This window comes from Pan troglodytes, chromosome 9 (assembly GCF_028858775.2).
Source record: "Pan troglodytes isolate AG18354 chromosome 9, NHGRI_mPanTro3-v2.0_pri, whole genome shotgun sequence".
Lineage (NCBI taxonomy): Eukaryota > Metazoa > Chordata > Mammalia > Primates > Hominidae > Pan > Pan troglodytes.
In genome coordinates, this window is record NC_072407.2 from 45,035,856 (window position 1) to 45,059,330 (window position 23,475).

Genomic DNA, 23,475 nt, shown 5'->3' on the forward strand with positions numbered 1-23,475 from the left:
TAAGGGAGTTGGTGACAAGTGAAGTTAATAGAGAAACATGATAGAGTTCCAGACTATCAGGATCCCTGTGAGACCACATTTGAAAGTCTCTGAACGTGGCACAGTCTTCTCAGCCTGCCTTAAATCTGGTCTGTTTTGTCTGACAAGCTAAGAGAACTCTACATAATTAAAAAAAAAATCCACCCACAATGCAAATATCTGCTTAATTTTAATGCAACCCTTAGTTGACCCAAGATATTAATCAAGTGAAATTAAATTTCTGGAAAAGACCTCGTTTATTGATGAGATGATTTAGCATAGCTTAGCTTGGCTACTCTTCACCTTGAACATGGATTAGGCAATGCCCTATTTGAATCTCATTCCAAGGTTCAAAACTTTCAGGTCAATGGGCTCAGCTTTCTTCTGATGGTCTGTGACATTTTTTTTTTTTTTGTACCATCCAGGATTCCTACAGACACTGTAGATATTTATGTTACTGAGATAAAATTGTCCTTTACTAAACATGTGGTTACATTAAACAAGGGAGTCAGGCAACTGCCTAGCTTTATTTGGGGAGTTTTTTTCCTCTTTATTTTAGTTTTTCCATAATCAGAAAGCATTTGTACAAATTCTTGGAAGGGCAGTGGAGATTTACCTTAATTCTTCTTCGAAACCCCTTTTTTGTATATGCTGAAGTTAAATATTAAAGACAAATAATTTAACAGTTGTTATCCAATAAACAATTTCAATTTAAGTAACAGACCTCTGATGGAGTCTCATGGAGTAAAGAGGACTATGCATGTAAGTAATCCATAAACTTATATTGAGAAATGACTAATTTGGTGGTCCCTACCTTGCCAATGGTTTTTTGTTTTAATAAACTTAAGGCCATTGTGTTAACATAGGTTGACACAAAGCTCTCCGAGTGTTGTTCTCAAATTACCCATCATCCATCTTGCCATTGGATCCACATCCTTCTGCTGAGCAGCTCCTATTAAAATTAGAGCAAATCTCAAGGGAAGCCAGGTTTCTAAGAAGAGGCTGTGTTTCTGGGCAGTCATCAGACAGCATCATATGTCCCACACTTGTATCTCTGTTTTTGCTGCCAACTTTATCAAGAGCTTCTCCTTACATGGTAGGTAGTGAGAAAGAGCTACAAATCACCAAATTAAGGCCAGAATTACAAATAATGGCATTGTATTTTATTCATGCTGAGCAATTTAACAATTTAGTAGTTTTGAGTAGTAGCATGCCTTAATATTTCAGTGCATGGATAAGTGATTTATGTTCAAAGTAAGCCTCATGACCATCTAGCATCACAGAAGAAAAGTAGAAAGTCAATATGCAGTGTGTATGACAGCCACATGGTAGTATGGAGAAATGCTCAGGATATGTGGTAAGTGAAAAAAGCAGAAGATAAAGCATACGCCTTTGATGGTTATACCTTTTAAAATATGCATAGAAAAACAAATGCAAGGTGGTACTTTAAAATATTCATTTGAAATGTTACATTGTAGTTATGTATAATGTATTCTGTTATACATTATACATGCGTAATATTTATGTTACATTATAGTTATGTATGTGTATAGTTATCATAGTTAAATATATTACTTCTCCGATGAAAACATTGAAAAGTGACAAATATAAAACAAAACAATATGCAAAAGATGATTATTTTGCCAATGAAGTTGTAATTTTTAACATGAGAACTGTAAACTAAATAAAAGCACCATTATACGAGTTAAAAAGTAAAATACAGTTCTGAAAAATGTTTTGATATTTCTCTAATTTTTAAATACCATTTTTTCAAAGGGAGTAATCATAATTCAATTTAATGAAAGCAAAAATGTCTATATGTAAAGTAAAGCAAGATCTTGGTTGAAGGAAAAAGGAAAAATACAAGACAGCCATGGAGGCAGGTATGACTATAATTCAAATAACATACTAAATGTTAACAAGATAGTATTCATATAAAGAAAGGGAAGTAAAGGACATTCAGACTTTGCCTCTTTTGGAAATGCTACATTCACGGATACCTTGGGGAATACGGTATGGAGGCTACAAGAAGGTTATTTGAGATCCATTTGAGATTATGTCAACCGACAGTGCTGAGGGATTGACAAGATAAACAGGCACTATTTTTTCCCATATCCAATTCCTCTGATATGCTTCACTAAATGCATAAAGACAGAGACAAAACATGAAGGAAAAATATTTATACATTTTTAGGTTTGTGAATAGTTTCAAGGGAGAGAAGAGACATCATGAGGTCATCTGGTATGCCTTCATAAATACTTTAGAGTATTATTCACTGTGCACAATTTGCAGTGCCCTTGGCAATCCAAATACATTTCCTTTCTTTTGCTGAAGACCAAGCAGGTCTGCCTGGCTCTGAGGGGTACCTTACATCAGGGTGTTTTATGTATGAGATTCCTGATTGAAAAGAGCCAATAGAATAAAGCTGAGCAGAGTCCTTGAAAGAGTGAGAACTCCAAAGGTCACATTCCAAAGTCTAGTGAATAAAGAAAGAGTGTGCTTATGGGCAGAAAATGGGGACAAGTGTCAAAGACAAAGAGAAGACAAAACGGCCCAGTGGATAGAAAACAGGAAGTTTTCTTTGAGAGGCTATGGTTACAAAGAGGCATGAACACCCCATTGTTCACTTTTATTGTCAATAGGCCTGTGGTAGGTTGGCACATCAGACTAGCTAAAAAATACATTAGGGAGGGAACTTGTCACATTTAGCAATGTCCTCTTTTCAATGTCCTCAAGACTTACTCCCAGTCTTAGGCAGTTTCAAATTCATAGCAAGCAATGTTACAAGCATCAAATTTAATGGCCCCTGTATCTGTTGCTAGTTTTCATTATGACCTGCCTTCCATCTTTCCTGAACTTTTGCTATAACAAGACCATCTGTCTTTTTTTGGTTGGTAGGAAGTACATCAACATTATCAGCATCCATCTTTTTCCCTCTGCCCTGTCACACCACCATGCCAGAGATACGTGAGAAAGGGTTAAAATTTCTACAAAAATGCATGATTCCTAAAATAGGCTAAAAGAATAAAAATGCTACCATCTAACACATTAGATTGATTGCCTTAAATGTAAAAATTTACGTATGTAACTATCTCTTTTCTTAGATGATATATTCTTTTAGAGAATGCTCTATGCTTTATTCAATTTCACATCACCGTGACCTACATAGCACAGTAGTTGACTTATTGTAGGTAAACAATGAGTGAATGGATGAATGCATCAATGTTCATTCACATAAATTAATTTGTGTATCTCTTGACAAAATAAAGCAGAGGGGGCACATGTTCTCGGGACCTCCTGAGGCTGTGTCACAGAAAAAAAAAAATTAAACAGAGAATTAAATGTATGAATTTTGAAGCCCCGGAGGTATACACTACCAATGGCTCTTATTAAAATCACGTGGCATTTTAACCATGCAATCCTAACTATCATGGATGCTAAAAGATGGTTAGAAAACAGAAAAAAATGCTGGGAAAATCAGCTTAGTTCTTCAGTTTTTCTGTTGTTGTTTTTATAACTTTCATTATTATTATTACAGAATTCAGGATTCTATAGTCAGTCAGATAACATGAAACCACTTAAAATGAGTGTTAGAAATCTGGCTGGCACCTCCCTCCCCCTGATGTGATGTTTGTATTTATAGATTCACATGCACATCATATGCCTACTGATATGGTTTGGACATTTATCCCCTCCAAATCTCATGCTGAAATGTAATCCCCAGTGTTGGAAGTGGGGCCTGGTGGGAGGTGTTTGAAGCATGGGGGCAGATGCCTCATGAAGTACCCTCCCTTCAGTAACAAGTTCATGCAAGATCTGGTTGTTTAAAAAGGAGCCGCCCCTGGCCGGGCGTGATGGCTCATGCCTATAATCCCAGCACTTTGGGAGGCCAAGGTGGGTGGATCACTTAAGATCAGGAGTTTGAGACCAGCCTGAGCAACATGGTGAAACCCAGTCTCTACTAAAAACACAAAAATTAGCCGGGCGTGGTGGCACATGCCTGTAATCCCAGCTGCTCGGGAGGCTGAGGCAAGAGAATTGCTTGAACCCGGGAGGTGGAGGTTGCAGTGAGCCGAGATCATGCCACTGCACTCCAGCCTGGGTGACAGAGTGAGACTCCATCTCAAAAATAAAAATAAAAGTAAAAAAAGCTGCCCCTGGCACCTCTCACTCTCTGTCTTGCTCTCTCTCTATTGCAATGTGACCTGCTGGCTTCCCTTTGCCTCCTGCCATTATTGCAAGTTTCCTGAGGCCCTCACTAGAAGCAGATATTTGTACTATATTTAGTGTACAGCCTGCAGAAGGACTAGCCAAATAAACTTTTTAAAATGAATTGCCCAGTCTCAAGTATTCCTTTATGTCAACACAAACAGACTAACACAGATACATTTCCTAGTGTGAGAGAAAACACTTCTTAATAATGTTTCCTGGTCCCTTCAGGTACAGAGTAGAGACTGGACTGTGAAATTTCCTCCCTCCCTCCCTTTCTCCCTTCCTCCCTTCCTCTCTTCCTTCCTTCTCAGTTATTTAAAGTAAACTAGTCACACAATTTTATATCTTAGCCAGAAGATTTTGAAAAACAATTAGAATAAGAATTTTCAACATATGTTTCACACACAAAAAATGCTTTAAGCATTCTGCAAAATTTAGTGGTGTTGACATATTTGGTTTTTATGCATCCATGAAAGCTATGACTGAGTGTGTCATTCATAATCCCAATGTGAGTTTACTTTTTCACTCATTCAAACAGCTACATTCTTCTGATTGCTTCAGTTTTAAATTAAGTAATTGCTGTAACATTTATTTTATAAGAAGACAGCTTTATAAATCACTAATCTAAAGCTAGTTAGTAAGATAATTTGAGCTGGCCGTCAGAGTTGCAGAGTCTTACCCCAGTGCTGTGGCAACAACATAATTTGGCCATTTCACAAAGTTAGGAATACATCTCTCATCTATTCATCTCTATTGGCCACTCCCCAATTAGCTACCATAATTCCTTAGCATGTTTAACTTTCAAGCAGATGTCATTTGAAAAAGACACAGAGGACAGAGCCTCTAGTGATGACTAGGCCTTCATTTTCTTTATAATCTTACATATTTGTCTAGCTTAGTGTGTATTTCAGTTCTCCATCAGAATAATGGCAAATAGAAATATTGTCCCATGTAACAAGACAGTAAAGGAAAAGGAGAAAGAAGAGGCAGAGAAAAAGAAGGGGGAGAAGTAGAAAGACCAAAAGAGAGAGACTAGAGAAAGAAAAAGCTTCAAGGATTAAATAACACTGGAAATTCTTTGTATTTTGCAATGTCTTATATTCAATGTTATCAAACCTACCTAACATGCACAAATTCATATTTTCACAGTATTTAACATCCAAAATAGTGTTTTTATATTTATTCATAGATTTCTTCTTAAAGAAATCCTCAAAGGTAAGAAAAAGATTGTGATTTTTCATCTTACAAGGTAGAAACGAAAGCATATGATTAAATGATTGCCCCAAAGGCACTGAGCAAATCAGTAGAATGAGAGCTGAATATATTAACTCCTACCACTTTCATAACTTCATCTCTAGTGTTGTCATTTTGAATAGATGACTATGATCACATTAGTCACAAACTTATATTTAAAAATATGTTTCAAAAACCCTGTTGCCAAAAAATGCAAAAGTTCAAAAACAAGTAAAAATCTAGATAATATTTATATTACGTTCCATCGAGAGAGAATCAAAAATCTAGAAAAAAACAATAGCTCAATGGAAAAATAGGCAAAGGATAAACAGGCAGTTTAATTTACAGAAAAGGACATTGAAATAGCTTAAAACCGTATGAATAGATGCTCAACCTCACTAATTGTTCTGTAAAATGCAAATTAAATAACAAAAATGCTTTCTTTTTTTTTAAACTTTTCAGATTGCCAAGGATTATACAATTTGGCAAGAATGTGAGGAAACAGACATTTTTATATATTGTTCTGGAGAGTATTTGGCAATATCTATCAAAATTTTAATGCACATATGTTTGAATGCAGCAATACCACTTCTAGGAATTTCTCCTATAGATGAACACCCACATATATGCAGAGATATATGTACAAAGATGACCGTGGTAGCCAAGTAAGTGTCCATCAGCAGAATACAAAGCAAATCCATGATGTCATTAAACAGGTGATGTATAATTGTGATATTGTTTTTAAAAAAGCTTTCTAAATAGATTTTTAAAAATGTAGAACATTATTTAGCCATTGTCACCATTTTGTGTAAAAACAAAATATTTAACCCATCTATGTGTTGATTACTCTGAAATTTAGACATCCAGTCATAATCTCTTCCTGAACTCAAGGTTCATATCCAACTTAATACAGCTATTACAGAATGCGTGGTGTCTGTCCACCTACTTCCCAAAGCCTACTCTGATGATGACTTTCTGGTTCCAATAATTAGCAGCACTATCCATCTTGTTACTTAAATCCAATCTCCATCTTATTCTTTCATATTCCATTTTCTTTCATATTCCAGTATTCCATATTCTTCCATTTTCTTTCGTATTCCAATATTCCATGTTCTTTCATACTTCATTTCCAATCAATTAGCAAGTACTATTGCCAAAACATACCTAAGAGTCGCCCACTTGAGCGTCTTTTCAGTAGTCATACCCAATTTCAAGCCACCAGCCTCTTCCCTAGACTTTTGCCTCAAATGCTTTTCTTCTTCTTTGCTTTCTCTACAATCCATACCGCATACAACAGGTAAAGTGATGTTTTTAGACATAAATGTTACTTCTTGCCTAAAATCCTCTAACATTGTTCCATTACATTTAGAACCACCCTAACTCTTTAACTGGCCTACAAAACCCTACATTATCTGTCCCCCGTCTCTCTGACTTTAACGCCTACCACTCTTCCTTGCAAGTTCATAGAAAATTTGCTACAGGGTACACAGTAATCCGGTAACAGATTGATACTAAAGAGAGCTAGTTCGATTTGTTGAATTTTCAGAATTTACAGCCCATACTGATTCCATCATGGTCCACTCACTCACACTTGTATTCTGCAGACCTCCTTCTCAGTTTTAACTGCTGTTCTCAGATTGGCCCACCATGTTTCCAAAGAGTCTTTTGTGATGAGTTTGAGTGGTTTTCCTAATCTCAGCACCATTAACAGATATGCTATTATCATCCTTTCCTTCCTCCCACCTTGAAGACACCACAGAGGTTTTGTATCTGCCAGTGGTTTACTTATACCAACTTGTATTTAGGATTTGGAGTCTAGTTTGTCACTTAGTTGGGTGGTAAATTTTCTTAAATATTGGGTTTTTCTGCCCTAGTTCCTTTTTATTTTATTTTTAATTGGAGGCATTAAGATTCAAAAACTCCTTTATGGCTCCCCCATCATTCCCAAATCCTCTTCACAGTAACCTCAGGATACTAATTCTGGGTATGATTTGCCTTTTTAATGATATAAATTATGCATTTGTGTCTTCTTCAATTGAACTATTTTTAAAAAGGGGAAAATCTCAACAGAAAGTAGAATTTAAAAATTTATATGAAAGATAACGCCAACTTTTAAAGACATTGAAAGAAAGAAAAATGGTATAGCCAAATAGCAAGAGAAGAATTCTTTTTAAATTTATCTGATTTAGATAGATATTTGGAAAGCTAAATAGCTTCTTTGTTTTGATCACACACACATATTTTCTGATATATGTAGTAAATTTGACATTGTTTTGAATATATTTATTCAAAATGTTTAAAACGTATATATTTTGAATATATATATATATGTTTTGAATATATATATCCAAAACAATGTGTGTAAATTTTTCGAGTATCATTATCTAGTAAAATTAGGGAAGAAGTTAAAGAAAGAATTCTCTAAACATATTGGGTCTGAGATGGTAACTAAATGCTGAAAAGAAGACTGACAGCGAATGAAGCAAGAATGGATTAGAGACACTGATGTTTTGTTTGAAGAAAACAAAATTAGGAGCAAGAGGTTGTGAGTTTTGCTCTCCCATTAACAGTTGTGTAGCCACAGGCAAATCATATAGCCTATTGAGGTTATAGTTCTCATGTATAAATTGACAAATTCAAGAAAAAAAAATCAGAGAATCTGGGTGCCTGCAGAAGCCTCAGTCAGACCCTCAGGCATGCTTAGTTTAGCTATCATAAAACAAGCGGAATCACTTACATATATTTTGCATAAAATACATAGTTTCTCTTTAAAAAATCAGAAAGTTTCAGATCAGAGCCATAGACTATAACTGGGTGACTACTACCCTTTTGGAGAGGCTACACATTTTCCAGTTTATCTCTATTATGGGTTGAATTGTGTTCCCCCCAAAAAGATATGTTGAAGTAGTCCTAATCCCCAGGACTTCAAAATGTGAATTTGTATAGAAATAAGGTTTTAACAAACGTAATCAATTTATAATGAGGCCATTAGGGTGGACTCTAATTCACTAAGTGGTGTCTAAATAAAAAAGGGGGGAATTTTGACACAGAGACAGAAATGCAAAGAGGCAAGATGATGTGAAGACACAGAGGGAGAAAGTCACGTGACTGTAAGACAAAGAATGCCAAAAATTGTCAGCAAACACCAGAAGCTAGAAGAGTCAAGGAAGGATGTTCCCCAAAGCTGTCAGAGAAAGCATGGCCCTAATGACATATGATTACAGACTTCTAACCTCCAGAAACTTGAAATAACACATTTATGTTATTTTAAGCCACCCAGTATTTGGTACTTTGTTATAGCAGCTCTAGGAAATTAACACAATTCCAATATCCAGTTGATACTTGTTAGTCACCTTTGCTGCCTTTCTAGGCCATGCAGTCTTTTGAGTACTTTGTTTTTTAAATTAAATGAATTTTATGATGTCATCTTGCTTTCATAATTCGCGTTTTCTGTTTAGATTAAAAAAATCATTTTGAAATATAGCATCTTAAAATAAGCAGTGAAAATATACCAGGCATTCAAATGCTGAACTGAGAATACTTTTATACACAGGCAAAGCCCTTGGATAATTTTGTGTAAATAGAGCAAGAAAGTGGAGTTGACTTGGCAACAAAGGATGTAGCCAGAAGGATAACATGCTGTGAAACAATGCTGTGCCTGAGAAGTTCTCCAAAAGAGGCTTAACTACTGCTTTATAAGGTCCTATGTTGGCCATACTGTGGCTCAGTCTAGGCTAAGCAAGTGAAATCATATTTTTGAGAGCGATTAGAAAGTAAATAAATGGTGGCAACTTCCTTAAGAGTTTAGTCCTCCACTGAGAATCAGGACTTTCCCGCCCCATTGCTATCAGCACATGGCTATGTCTGTGGCTGCTACCTGTGCAGGAATCCAGTGAACATATTGCAAATTCAGTAACAGGTTGACTCTTGGAAATGAAACATAAACTTGCCAAATGAGTCTTGGATGCTCTTACTTTGTCAGATGTAAGGATTGAAAATATTGGAGCCCAAAGGAAGGTCTCATAAAAATAACATAAAATGGACAATTAGAAGTCTAATGTTTCAGCTCTCTCTCTGGCTGTTACTGGCTTGAACAAGTCATTTGACCTCTTTGGGTATATACACTATAAGAGTAACTACATTTTATAAACTATAACTACAATTTACATCGCTTCTATTCCATAGATATCCAACCAGAGGAAATATCTGAAGTTGAATTGTAAACTATATAACATGATATACAACAAATTTTTATTAATGTTGCTGTTGTTTTCATGATCATCACCATCATCATCATTATCACTACTACTTCATAGATATTTACCTAATGGGGGCTAACACCATTATTCACTATAATGTTATTTTTTTCAAGTTAATCTGAAACTCCAAGATTAGGCTTTCTTCAGATATGAATAAAAATGGATCAAATATATAGTACATCTTCTGCTAATGGTCAGCTAAATATGAATACTAATTGTTCTAGTGTTTTGTAGCTGGTTGGGTCTTTCAATCCAATGAAAATTATTAAAATGGATTCTGCAACTTTTATTCTACTTTATTTTCTGTTTTTGTTATTTGCACTATAAAGTAAATAAAATCGTGTTAGTTTGAAAAGATAAAACAGTAGTTGCTCTTAACCTGCCCTTTAACAAAGGGTGTATGGTTATTATAGAAATATTATGCAACATGGGTACATTTCTAGTGTCTCAGGGCAACTGGCCACGTACTCCAAATTGCCCCCTGAGACATAGTAAGTGAAGTAATGGTTATGGGGTCACTAAGCCCGGGTTTCTATCTAGACTCCATCATTTACAAGCTATGTAGCCTTTGTGGGTCATTAATTCCTGAAAACCTCTAGTCTGCACTTAAAATTTAAAAAAAAAATCATTCTATGTTATATATTATATTATATTATATTACATGTATTTTTGAGATGGAGTCTTACTCTGTCACCCAGGCTGGAGTGCAGTGGTGTGATCTTGGCTCACTGAAACCTTTGCCTCCTGGGTTTTTTTTTTTTATTGATACTTAATAGATGTGTATATTTTTTCAGGGACATGGGATAATTAAATATAATCCTATAATTTGTAAAGATCAGCGTTCTTGTGATATCCATCACCATAAATATTCATACTTTCTTTATGCTAGAAACATTCTAATTATTCTCTTCTACCTATTTTGAAATGTACAATAGATTACTGTAAACTACAATCACTCTACTGGTCTGTCAAATAGTAGCTCTTATTTATTTGATCAAACTCTATAGCTATACCCATTAATTAATCTTTCTTTATCCTCTTCTTTCCCCTACCCTTCTCAGCCTCTGTTAACCACCAGTTTACTCTCTCTCCATAAGATATACTTTTTTAGTTGGCACATAAGAGTGAGAATATGTTATATTTGTTATTCTGTGCTTGGCTTATTTCACTTAATATCATGATATCCAGTTCCATCCATGTTGCAGAAAATGAAAATATTTTATTCTTTTTTATGGCCAAATAATATTCAATTGTGTATATATATATATCACATTTTCTTTATCCATTCATCCACTGATTAGGACTTACACTGATTCCATACTTTGGCTATTGTGATTAGTGCTGCAATAAAGGTTGGAGTGCAGATATCCCTTCAGTATCTATATTTCCTTTCTTTTGAATATATGCCCAGTAGTGAAATTGCTACATCATATGGTAGTTCTATTTTTAGATTTTTGAAGAACCTCCATAGAGTTTTACATAGCGGCTGAACTAATTTACATTTTCACCATAGTGTATGAGTGTTCTTTTTTCTCTACATTCTCACCAGTATCCATTATTCCTTGTCTCTTTTTTTATAGAAGACATTTTAACTGGGGTGAGATGATATCTCTTTGTGGTTTGAATTGGCATTTCTCCGATGATTTGTGATACTGAACATTTTCTCATATACCTATTGGCCATCTGTATGTGTTCTTTTAAGAATTGTCTATTCAGACCTTTTGCCCATTTTAAAATCAGATTTTTTTTCCTATTGAGTTTGAGCTCCTTATATACTCTGGTTAATAATCTTTTTTCATATGGATAGTTCACCCATATTTCTGAAGATTCTGTGAGTTGTCTCTTCACTTTGTGCACTTAATACATAATTCACAGGATTGTTTTAAGGAAGACAATGTAGGTGAAAATGGTCATTACAGAGTCACATAGTTCCTTTGGGGACAGGAATTCACGTAAGATTGCCCAGTGAAATTCAACTGAAAAAGCAGGCAAACCATTCAGTGCCTAGCAATTGAGCTATTGAGCTTAACTGAATCCGTGGACTCACTTTTAACATCTAGTTACTCATTGTACCCACTGTTTTTAACCTGTGTCTTTACTTAGCTTTAAAATGGCACGTTTTTAATTTTGGGCACTTATTTTTTTCTTATCAGTGACTTGACTTCTCCTTTGCGCTGTAAATTTCACTGCTTAACTACTACAAATATCAATGACTGGCTTTCTGTTCTCCCAATTATTAATGATAATATGAATACATAGACATCTTTTTGATAAAACTAATCTGTGAGGCTAGCACTGACGTATGTTCCTTACAGACATTGTCTTACAGTCTTTAAAGAAAAAACCCTGAATTTTTAATAAATATTGTGTCATAGTCTGTTTGGGGTGCTATAATAACCATATCATAAACTGGGTGGTTTATAAAGAAGAAAAACATATTTCTTATAGTTTTAGAGGCTGAGAAGTCCAAGATCAAGGTGTCAGTAAGATCACTGTCTGGTGTCTCATAGATGATGCCTGTATTAGTCCGTTCTCACACTGCTATAAAGAAATACCTGAGACTGGGTGATTTATAAAGAAAAGAAATTTAGTTGGCTTACAGTTCTGCAAACTCTACAGGAAGTATGACTGGGGAAGCCTCAAGAAACTTACACTCATGTTGGAAGGTGAAGGGGAAGCAGGCCAGAACAAGAGGGAGAGAGATGGAGGTGCTACACACTTTTAAACAACCAGATCTTGAGAAAACTCATTCACTATTGTGAGGACAGCACCAAGCCATGAGGGATCCACCCCCATGACCGCGTTGCCTTTCACCAGGCCCCACCTCCAACACTGGGGATTACAACTTGACATGAGATTTGTGTGGAGACCCAGATCCAAACCATATCAGCACCTTCTTGCTTCATCTATGCATGGTGGAAGGGGCAAGGAAGCTCTCTGGGGCCTCTTTCCTAAAGGCATTAATCTCACTTATGATGACTTCACCCTCATGATTCAATCTTCTCCCCAGAGCCCCATTTTCTAATGCCATCACCTTGGAGGTTAGTATTTCAATGTGTGAATTTTGGTGGGGACACATGAATACTGGAATTTATAAGGTATAAGTAAATTTCTCAAGGTTATTGACCTTGGCAGTAGCAGGCCAGAAATTCCAACCCAGGTCTAGTTGCCTCCAAAGAATCTCCTCCTCCATAGTGAGGTGGGTCTGCCTAAAATAGGAAGCAATAAATGGTACCAAGAGCACAGTGCATGTGTGTTGTTGATCACAGTACAGATTATTTTTTTCTATTGCAGTTTTTTTTTTTTTTTTCTGAGCCAAGATTTTTTCAGGTTTTTATTGGATACCATGATGTTTTAGAAAACATAGTTGGTTATAATGGAAGATAAACCTGGAGGCCCACACATTTCATAAACATACTTTGACAATAAGCCTGCCAAGTACGTATTTAATCCCTTCTAGATGAAGGGACTATCCTTGTTCAAAAAGGGCTGTCTAATATACTTATCCTCCCACAAGTCTGTGGACCAGGGCAAAGTGTAAGGTAAATAATCATTCTGGTTTGCCTGGGATGGAGGGGGATCAGTCTCTTCGGTGGGACTTTCAGGGCTAAAGCCAGAGAAGTCCTGGGGTAATGAATGCATTGGTTACCCTAGATAAAAAGATCGTTTTCATTTTTAGTTGAGGAAACTCGGATGTAGACACGTAACTAGCACAATGGCAGGGCCAACATTCAATTACCATTTCAATTTTCTGACTCAAAGTCCAGCGCACAACCCACCAAAAGATTATGAGCAATTTATTTTAGTAAAGTGAAGAAATTTTAAATGACTTAGGACTAAATGTGCACTGTCATGCAGTACAATAGACTGGGACGATAATCTAGCTAGTTTCTAAGCCAGAACAAATGCTCATATCTGAACATTCTCTAGTTTAAATGTACTAATTTTTTTCTAATGGCTAATGTAGAATGAACATTTTAGGAGTCGACCAACTCTGTTAGATTTAAAATATTATATTTTATTTACAATCACACTATTATATTTTACTTACTGTCAATAACAAAGATGTAATAATGCTATTGAAAGACCTTTTTATACAGTCTGTAGGTATTTATTTATTTTTTTTTAATTTTTTTAATGTTTAATTTTTTTGAGACAGGGTCTTGCTCTATTGCCCAGGCTGGAGTGTGGTGGCACAGTCTTAGCTCACTGCAACCTCTACCTCTTGAGTTCAAGCAATTCTCCTGCCTCAGCCTCCTGAGTAGCTGGGATTATAGGCACACACCAGTCTGTATTTTTAGTAGACACAGGGTTTCACCATGTTGGTCAGTCTGGTTTTGAACTCCTGACCTCAGGTGATCCACCTGCCTAGGCCTCCGAAAGTGCTAGGATTACAGGCGTGAGCCACTGAGCCGGGCCTGATAATCTGTAGGTATTTATGTCAGTGAGGACATGCAGATGTGTTTTAAGGGAGTGATCTGAGGTTCTCATGTAATTTAAATTTGGAAAAAAATATCAAATGCGTCAAAGTGGAAAATTAAATTCTGGGGGAGATCCTCTTGCAATTTTAAAACCAGTAGTGCTCAGAAACTTTCTTGTTTGCAACAGCATGCATGGACCTGGAGTATCTCTCCTTTAAAAACAAGAAAAAAAAAATTATCCGGGCGTGGTGGCGGGAGCCTATAGTCCCAGGCTGAGGCAGGAGAATGGCGTGAACTCGGGAGGCGGAGCTGGCAGTGAGCAGAGATCGCGCCACTGCACTCCAGCCTGGGCGAGCGGCAGAGCGAGACTCCGACTCCGTCTCAAACAACAACAACAACAACAACAACAAAAAGTATCAAGAATATGTAGCTGGAGTGCAAACTCAATCTATATTTTCAAAGAAAAAAAGGAGGAAAGCAGTAAATGGAAAATGATTTGTATAAATGCAAAGAGATCTAAACAAATCAACACACATTTGTCTTAATATAGAAAAAAAATGATTAGCCTATAGCATTCTCTTCAGGACAGTTTCTTCTAAAAAAATAAGAAGAAATCACATAAGGGTTTAATGCATTTCTGTATCTCAGTTCCCTTTAGGCAAGAGTGAAGATAATATTTTTGGAAAACTATATGACAGGAGAGTGGCACTACCAAGGAAAAAGACCATGGTAGCAGGGATGCCTATGAGAATGAAAAAAAAAACAGCATGCATTTCTAAAGTAATATATCTTATATACTGTGTAACTAATAAGGAAGAGTAAAACAAATAAGGAAGAACAGAATCTGATTTAATTACTTTCCCAACCGCAAATAAACAATAGGCCTTTGAACAGATGTTTTCCCTTTTACGATGTTACTTGCTGCAAATGTCTTTAGTCCTTTACATTGTCCTTTTCATAGCAACATGACACTCAGGTGGAATTATTAGAGCGTTGTACCAGTAGTGAATCCTAGAGGATGCAGGTCCAGTTCAGCCATGAGATGTCAAGGCCATACTCTGGGTATTTGCTTCAATAATCATGAGTGAACACAGAGAGGTTTTCAGCCTGGAGAATCAGAGGTTAAATCCCTATGTTCCCTGTACTAGCTCACTCGACTCTGAAAGATTTGAAAATTACCAGAATTACATTTTTTGTCCTCTGAATTGATTTTCTTCCAGAGGAGACACCTGCCCCTAACAGTCTCCAGAAATGGCATCATTAGGTGCCATTTAATTAAACATACCAATAAATTGTGGCCATTTTTGAAGGAATTGGAAGGATTTTCAGAAATGCCAAACTCATAAAACTCGGATAATTTTTTAGTGTATATCAATCAAAACAATGAATGAGTAAAGTATTTTTATTTTTTTCTCCAGGGGTAGGATCAGTTGATACCTGAGACAGAATTTGAAATCAAGAGAGCATTTCACTCTGTCTGATACTAAGGACTTGTTTCTTTCTTATGGTGAACAAGAGCAAAAATAAAATTATTTCACAAGTTCTTATTCCATTATTCACAAATATCTTTATATTTTGGAGGATTAGGCAATGTCCAAAGTACAGTAGTTGAACAAACATTTGGGTCAGGATGCTATCAGAGGCTTTGCAACCACTTCTCAGTTACTGATATCTTTTATTTCTGTTATATTCATTTGATTAGGCATGGACAAGTTTTCATCCAATTCAAGGTTGTGAAGCTTTTATTTTCACTTTTACCTAAGGCAAAGCCTTTGATTATTTCCAAGGAACATCTACAAAATTGTAATGCTGAGAAACTTCACACTTTGTTATCTTACATACTACTGACCACGGAAAGAGGATAGTATTATTGCTAATAATCATTTGTCCATTTGTTCATTAATTGAACAATTGTTTAATCAGTGTCAATTACCAGGCATTGATCTAGGGACCGAGGTTATAGCAGTAAATATATTATTCTCCTCATGGTTCTTACACTCTGTTTTAGAGAGATAGGAAAAATACACAATATTATGTGCTATATAATACTACTATGGAGAAAAGTAAGGGAGAGAAAGATTGGGAAAAAAAAGGTGGGAGACATTATTAAGTGCTCTATATAGAATAATCTTTATACTCAAATTATTAATCAGGATATATGTAATATATATTAATAATTTGGGTATATATAATATATAAAACATATGGCAAAATACACAGAGGATATCTGATCTAAGAGAGCTATATTAACTTGCACAAGATCACTTATTTATTAATTCACAGAACTATAATTAAACTCTGGATTTTTATTATGCTGAGGTCTGAAGTTGCTAGGGATTTTTAATGCATCCTTAGTATGTTTGTTCTTAATAGAAATGGCCTTCAAGATGATAATCCATCCCATGGGCTCAACATTATTTCTACAATGTTTTCTCAAAGATTAGTTTGTTCCATGGACCAGGGGCAATAAAATAAATTGAAAATATATTAGTTATTTATTTCTCCCATTAAGACTGCAAATTTAAAAATATTTTCTTTTTAACCAAAATAAGTTAGAACAATCTTCCCTGCCCCAAATAAAATATACTATTAGCTTAAGTGACTACAATTAGAAAAAAAAAAATGCTTACATTCACGTGTTCTAGAGCATCTTGTTTTTGCAAGTTTCTTTTCTCTTTTTGTCAATTAAACACTTCTAGATCAGCACCAAAATCTTTCTTAGAGAATTTAAATTGCAAAACACAGCTACAGAAGTGTAGATTTCTCCAGCTACTTTTTGACAACCACCAGGGGTGGGGATGGGGGAGACTACTCCCTGCAGTCTCCAATTTCTCTTCAGCACAACCCAGCAGGTTGACTTACAACTCATAATAGGACAGTGGGACTCTCATTTCAGCTTTTTATTTTCCTTTGTCGGCATCTTCATTTTATTTCTCCTTGATTATTTTGAGCAGAAGAAACTCTTGAGAAATCTGTGCAATTCCTGTCTTCTCTATTGTTGATACCAAGGCCCCTTAACCTCTACAAAGGCACTCCTTTGGCATATGCTCCAGGTTTGGAACCCCTTTCTTCACCTCTCTTGCTACCAAAAGCTATTTTCAGCAAGCTGCCACAGTGGGAATGAGCTGACAGATTAATACCAGATTCCAATGCAGGTGACTCTGCATGGTGGTGAATGCTAGGAGCTTGTTGCCACCCTAAGCTAAGTAGCAAAATTTTCTTAACTAGACCATTTTCGGGTTGAAACTGGGTTCATTCTCATTATTTCTTTGATATTGAGGTGCACTTTATATGCTGTAAAATTTACCCTTTTTAGGAGTACACATCTATAAGCATTTACAAACCTATTACAGTCAAGATATAAAATATTTACTTCCATCCCTCCAATTGTCTAGTGCCCCTTTGTAGTCCATCCTAAACCCCTACTGTTTTTTATTGCCTTATGTCTTCTAAAAAATAATGGGATACATGTGCAGAATGTGCAGGTTTGTTACACAGGTATATATGTGCCATGGTGGCTTGCTGTACCTATTGACCTGTCCTCTAAGTTCCCTCCCCTCACCCCCACCCCGCAACAGGCCACAGTGTGTGTTATTCCCGTCTCTGTCCATGTGTCCTCAATGTTCAACTCTCACTTATGAGTGAGAACATGTGGTGTTTGGTTTTCTGTTCCTGTGTTAGTTTGCTTAGGAGGGTGGCTTCCAGCTTCATCCATGTACCTGCAAAGAACATGATCTCATTCCTTTTTATGGCTGCATAGTATTCCATGGTGTATATGTACCATATTTTCTTTATCCAGTCTATCACTGATGGGCATTTGGGTTGGTTTCATGTCTTTGCTATTGTAAATAGTGCTGCAGTAAACATACATGTGCATGCGTCTGTAGAGTAGAATGATTTATATTCCTTTGGGTATGTATCTAGTAATGGGATTGCTGGGTCAAATGGTATTTCTGACTCTAGATCCTTGAGGAATCATCACACTGTCTTCCACAATGCTTGAACTAATTTACATTCCCACCAACAGTGTAAAAGCGTTCTTATTTATCCATAGCCTCACCAGCATCTATTGTTTCCTGACTTTTTAATAATTGCCATTCTGACTGGCATGAGATGGTATCTCACTGTGGTTTTGATTTGCATTTCTCTGATAATCAGTGATGCTGAGCTTTTTTCCACATTTTTTTGGCCATATAAATGTCTACTTTTGAGAAGTGTCTGTTCATATCTTTTGTCCAATTTTTGATGAGGTTGTCTTTTTCTTGTAAATATGTTTAAGTTGCTTGTAAATCCTGGATATTAATCCTTTGTCAGGTGGGTAGACTGCAAAAACTTTCTCCCATTCTGTAGGTTGCCTGTTCACTCTCATGATAGTTTCTATTGCTGTACAGAAGCTCTTTTAATTAGATCCCATTTGTCAATTTTGGCTTTTGTTGCAACTGCTTTTGGCATTTTTGTCATGAAATCTTTGCCCAAACCCCTACTTTTAACTATTGACAACTAACTACTGGATTGATTTTTGCCCTAATGGTTTTATTCTTTCCAATTTGTTTTGTGAATGGAATTATATAGTACAAAATATGTCTGATCACAGAATTTCTCTCCTTAAACCATTTTAATGGCCTTTTACTGAATAAAACAATAATTTTCTCATGAGGACTTATGGACCCTGCTGTTGTAGGTAGAATTATTAATATATCCCCAAAGCTAAGCTAAAGCACTAACCTCTGGAATTTGTGCATATGATCGTCTGTGGAAATAGGGTCTTTGCATATGTAATTAAAATGCATATTATGATGAGATCATACTGGAATGGGTGGGTCCTTAATCCAATATGCTGATGTCCTTGTAAGTAGAGAAGACACAGAGACAGAAACACATAGAGGAGAATGCTATGTGAAGAAACAGACATGCAGAGGGAAGATGGTAGCAGAGATTGAGGTCATGCAGCTGCAAGTCAAGGAATGGCAAGTATTGCTAGCAGCCCCCCAAAGCTAGGAGCAAGGGCATGGACCGGCCAACACCGTAATTTCCAACTTCCAGCCTCCAGAAATGTGAGAGAACAAATTTCTGTTTTTCTAAGCCACCTGTAAGGTACTTTGTTTAAAAAGCCACAAGAAACTAACACACCTGTCTATCTGCTTAACCCTATCTCACTCTGTTCTTCTTTTAGTTAGGACTTCCAAGTTGCTTGGGTTTTCATCAGCTAATCTAATCCATGGTATCTGTCTCACCTCAGATCCTTTAAATGTGTTGTTTCCTCTTCCGGGAATATTCTGTCTTCTATTCTTTGCCTAGTTAAAAATCCTACTCATCTGTCAAGCCTCAGCTGAAATGTCATTTTATCGGATAAGAATTCCTTGATCTCCTGAAATAAATGAGGCTGATTTGCATCACTTGCTCTCTGACCTTTTCCTTCACAAGCATTCATTTCAATTTATAATTAAGTAACTGTTGGGTTATTTATTTACCATTTGTTTCTCACAGTAAAATGTAAGCTCTGGGGACAAAGACCCTGTTATTTTGTTCCCAATCGTGCATCTGAGAGAGAGAGAGAGAGAGAGAGAGAGTGTGTGTGTGTGTGTGTGTTTAAGAAAATTTAATTCGGCATCTCCAACTTTTATTCCTGAAAAGAAAATCTCCAAGAAATAAAAAAAAAGCTGATCCTGGAGATTCTCTTCCTTTGCCACCTTCACCTCTATTCTAGCTCTAGAGTTCTCCTTTCCTATGGCTCTAATGTAAACAAGAACAAAATTAACAAAAAACCCTACACTAGACTTCCCTAAACACTAATGAGGCAGAGTGAAATATTTCAAAGATATATACAAAACCCTAAGTGGATGCAAGATTTTAATGCCATTTGATAGCTGGTTGATAAGAGGTTAATACACAAAACTCAAATTACCTACTTTATAACGTTCAAATCTATTATATCACCACCATTTTAGATATTCTATCTCAAGATACAGCCCCCATGAATGCCTTTTGAGAAATTATGCTAATACTATGGTTCAGATAACGAAAGAAAAATCTCCAAATTGTATCCCACCAAGGTCAACCCTTTAAAGGTCTTGCTTTCTGCCTGAGACACAGAATTTGTCTCTATGTGACTAACCTCAGAAGTAAGTATTCTTTTACAAAACATCCCCTCCCCACACCCCTCTATATGCATGAAGGTGTCATATCATCATTATGTAGTAAGTTGTATGACAGTATACCACATCATAAACATAGAATATTTTAAGCAGTAGTTTCATATATTCTCACTAATAAGGGCTTCCTTGCGTCAATACTTTGAATTGAAATTTTTGAAAGAAAATCAACTGTTTTGTTTTATCTCCATGGTGCTAGTACAGTACTGAGTACACAGTATATGGTGAGATAATCCATGTTGACTTGAATCGATATTCACCATTTCTTATCTTGACTCTCTCCATAGGAATGTCTTCCTGAATGCTTATGCTAACTTTAATTTTATGAGCTTACAATTTTATTTTATATATATATATATGTATACATCTACTGACAGCAATTTATCTTACTGAATATACAGAACATATAAGTGTATATATATGATCAGAACATGTAGAAGGAAACTATAAAGATTAACATTGGTTGACATTAGGTTCTGGGAGTCTTACGTTTTTATCTTTAAAAGAAAGTGAACTTTAGAATAAAAAAAAGAAGAAAAGAAAACTGAACCTTTAATCTGAGGAAAATTAGAGTGCTCTGGCAGTACCTGGGTTAGGGTAAGCAAGGAGATTTGCCTTTTACATAGAACTTTGAGCTAGCTGGACTATGTGTTTCGAGGGCTACAGAAAGGTCCATGATGGTTTACCTCAAAGCCCTTTTCAGGATGGAGATGGTATATCATTATGTAAATTAGACCTACATTAGGGTGTTAGGTCATGTGCTAGTACCAGGAAGAAAAAAATCCTGATATAATAGTACACATCCTGTTCCATCAGAAGACAAAAAGTTGTTTGTACATGTGGGTAACCTGTCAATGGTCACACTGGTCTAGCTTTGGTGGACCAAAATGATGGGCATTTCAAATTTAGGAAAAGAAGACTTTACTTTAAGAAAGCAACTGAAGAGGTTTTTTACTTGTGACTTTAAACACAGAAATGCAACTTTTCCCCCATCATCAACTTGATGAACTGGGAAAATACATTTTAGAAGCTATAAATGCCTCAAAACGAAGAGAACACTCTTCTGCCAGAGTGGAAAAATGATGAACTGCAGAAGACATGGATAGTCATACATTCTCATAGGTCAGAGGTTAGTGCCAGTGCACTTTCTCACAGAAAATCACTAACTCACAAATCTGTACGTAAAAATCCAGAAGGAGATGCTGATGAACTCAAAGTTATGTATCTTAACTCTACAGTCTAGCTATGTAAAGCCTAAAGCACATTTTAATTTATTGAAAAATAAAATAAATAGAAGGACATAAGAGAACATCACCAAGATCATTAGGAAACCCAATGTCAAGCCCTGGCCCTGTCTTTTACTGGTTCTACAAATTGACACTTAAAAACTTGAAAGATATAAGATAAAATATATAAATCATATTAACAAATTTAAATAGAGAAACAAACCCTCCTAACATAAGACAAGTATTGTTATATTGGTCAAATCAATAATCAGTCATATGCAGTTGGTAGGAGTCTCACTGCAAACAAAATATTATATTAAGATTCAGAATAAAACTAAAAGTGAGTATACAAGAGAAATCCAAGCAACAACAAAATCACATCCATGGTAAAAGAATTAAATGGGATAAAGCATTATCTCTAAATTATAAAAGTTGAAAAATGAAATAAAGCTCTAACAATTAAATGACATATGCTGGAAAAAAATATCCCTATAGTATATTTTCCCATGGACAGAATAACATTCTCAGCAGAGCAGCTCCAGAATTTCTAGGCATAAGGAGCTTAGGAACAGTGATAAGGTGGGAGAAGAGAGCCAGGAGAATATATTAAAATTATGTTTGCACAGCAAATACACTTATTCAGATTGTGTATTACAAATCAATCTAAAAAAAGATAGTGAAGTTTTCCAAAGATCCTTTAAGTCACACCTAACATAGGATTGAGACAAAATTAATTGCTTATGTTGAAAAATATTGTACTTATCTTGAGGACTACGTTGTAGGGACAAGGGATTGATGGCCTGAGCAGCAGAAAAAAACAAAAGTTGGAATTTAGAAAAAAGATACGAAAATAGCTTCTTCTGCAGTCCCCAAACCAGATCTGCTGTTCGGGCCAAACTAATGGAATATTCATCATTTATCTCCTGTTACTTTGTCAGGTGCTTGGCTTGTGTTGATATAATCAAACTGGACAAGCAATTAACATTTTTTTTCTAGTTGGGTTCAGATCAATTCTTTAATAATTCAGTATTTTGCTTGTGACTACCTTATCATCCAAATTATATAGATAGTCCTTTCTGAAAGCCAAACGGCATCCAAGTTAATTTCTTATCTAAGTGTAGATACTAGATATAGATGTTAGTTTCCTCAACACTCTGTGTAAAGATATAATGTAATATTAGCCAGTGGGCAAGAACAGGTATATGAAATAAATATAATTGTTTTTACATCCTGATAAAACAGTAGCTACGCAGCTCAAATCAAGAAGAATAACCTGGATAATATTTCAGGACTGATAAAAGCATGCTCATTTTTTAACACAAATTTTGCCATGGAATCTTGGTGTTCATACTATAGATATAAAGCTGGGCTAATCTTGTGTTTACTGTCAAAATAATAAAGTTACTAAAGTGTTCCAGGGATGGTTCTAAATCCTCTATAAATATTAATTCACTTAATTCTCACAGTCGTCTTCCAAGACACATTCCTTTATCTACAGACATCATTGAGGTAACTGAGGTGCAAAAAGAATCACATAGCAGTAAGTCAAAATGCTCAAATTCACACCTCAGCAACCTTATGTCTTATTTAAGCACTTGGCTACGGCACTATATGGCTTCATCTTAGGATCCATTTAGTAGATGCATCTTTGATTTATGTTTCATTTTGGTAAACAGTTCCCTGTTTCGTCTATAAAATAAATGATTACAGACATATCTCATTTTATAACCCTTTGCTTTATTGTGCTTTGCAGATATTGAATTTTTTACATATGGAAAGTCTATGGCAACCCTGTGTTGGGCAAGTTTATTGGTGCCACTTTTTTTTCAACACTATGCGCTCACTTCCTGTTTCAGTGTCACATTTTAGTAATTTTCACAATGTTTTAAATTTTTCATTGTTATTATATCTGTTATGGTGATCTGGGACCAGTGATCTTTGATCTTATTATTGT

The 23,475-nt window shown here is 35.7% G+C and overlaps 1 protein-coding gene across 12 annotated transcripts in view; it reads right to left on the reverse strand.

Moving 5' to 3' along the window:
* The window catches only part of LRRC4C (leucine rich repeat containing 4C), a 1,339,817-nt gene that overhangs the window by 884,035 nt on the left and 432,307 nt on the right, over nt 1-23,475 (reverse strand). The window contains exon 1 of one of the 12 annotated variants that reach the window (XM_016920698.4): nt 12,850-12,923. The exons of the other annotated variants lie outside the window; for them this stretch is intronic. The gene's annotated coding sequence lies outside the window, so the exon portion shown is untranslated. Of the gene's footprint in view, nt 1-12,849; nt 12,924-23,475 lie in introns of those variants that run through there. 12 annotated transcript variants of the gene reach the window in all.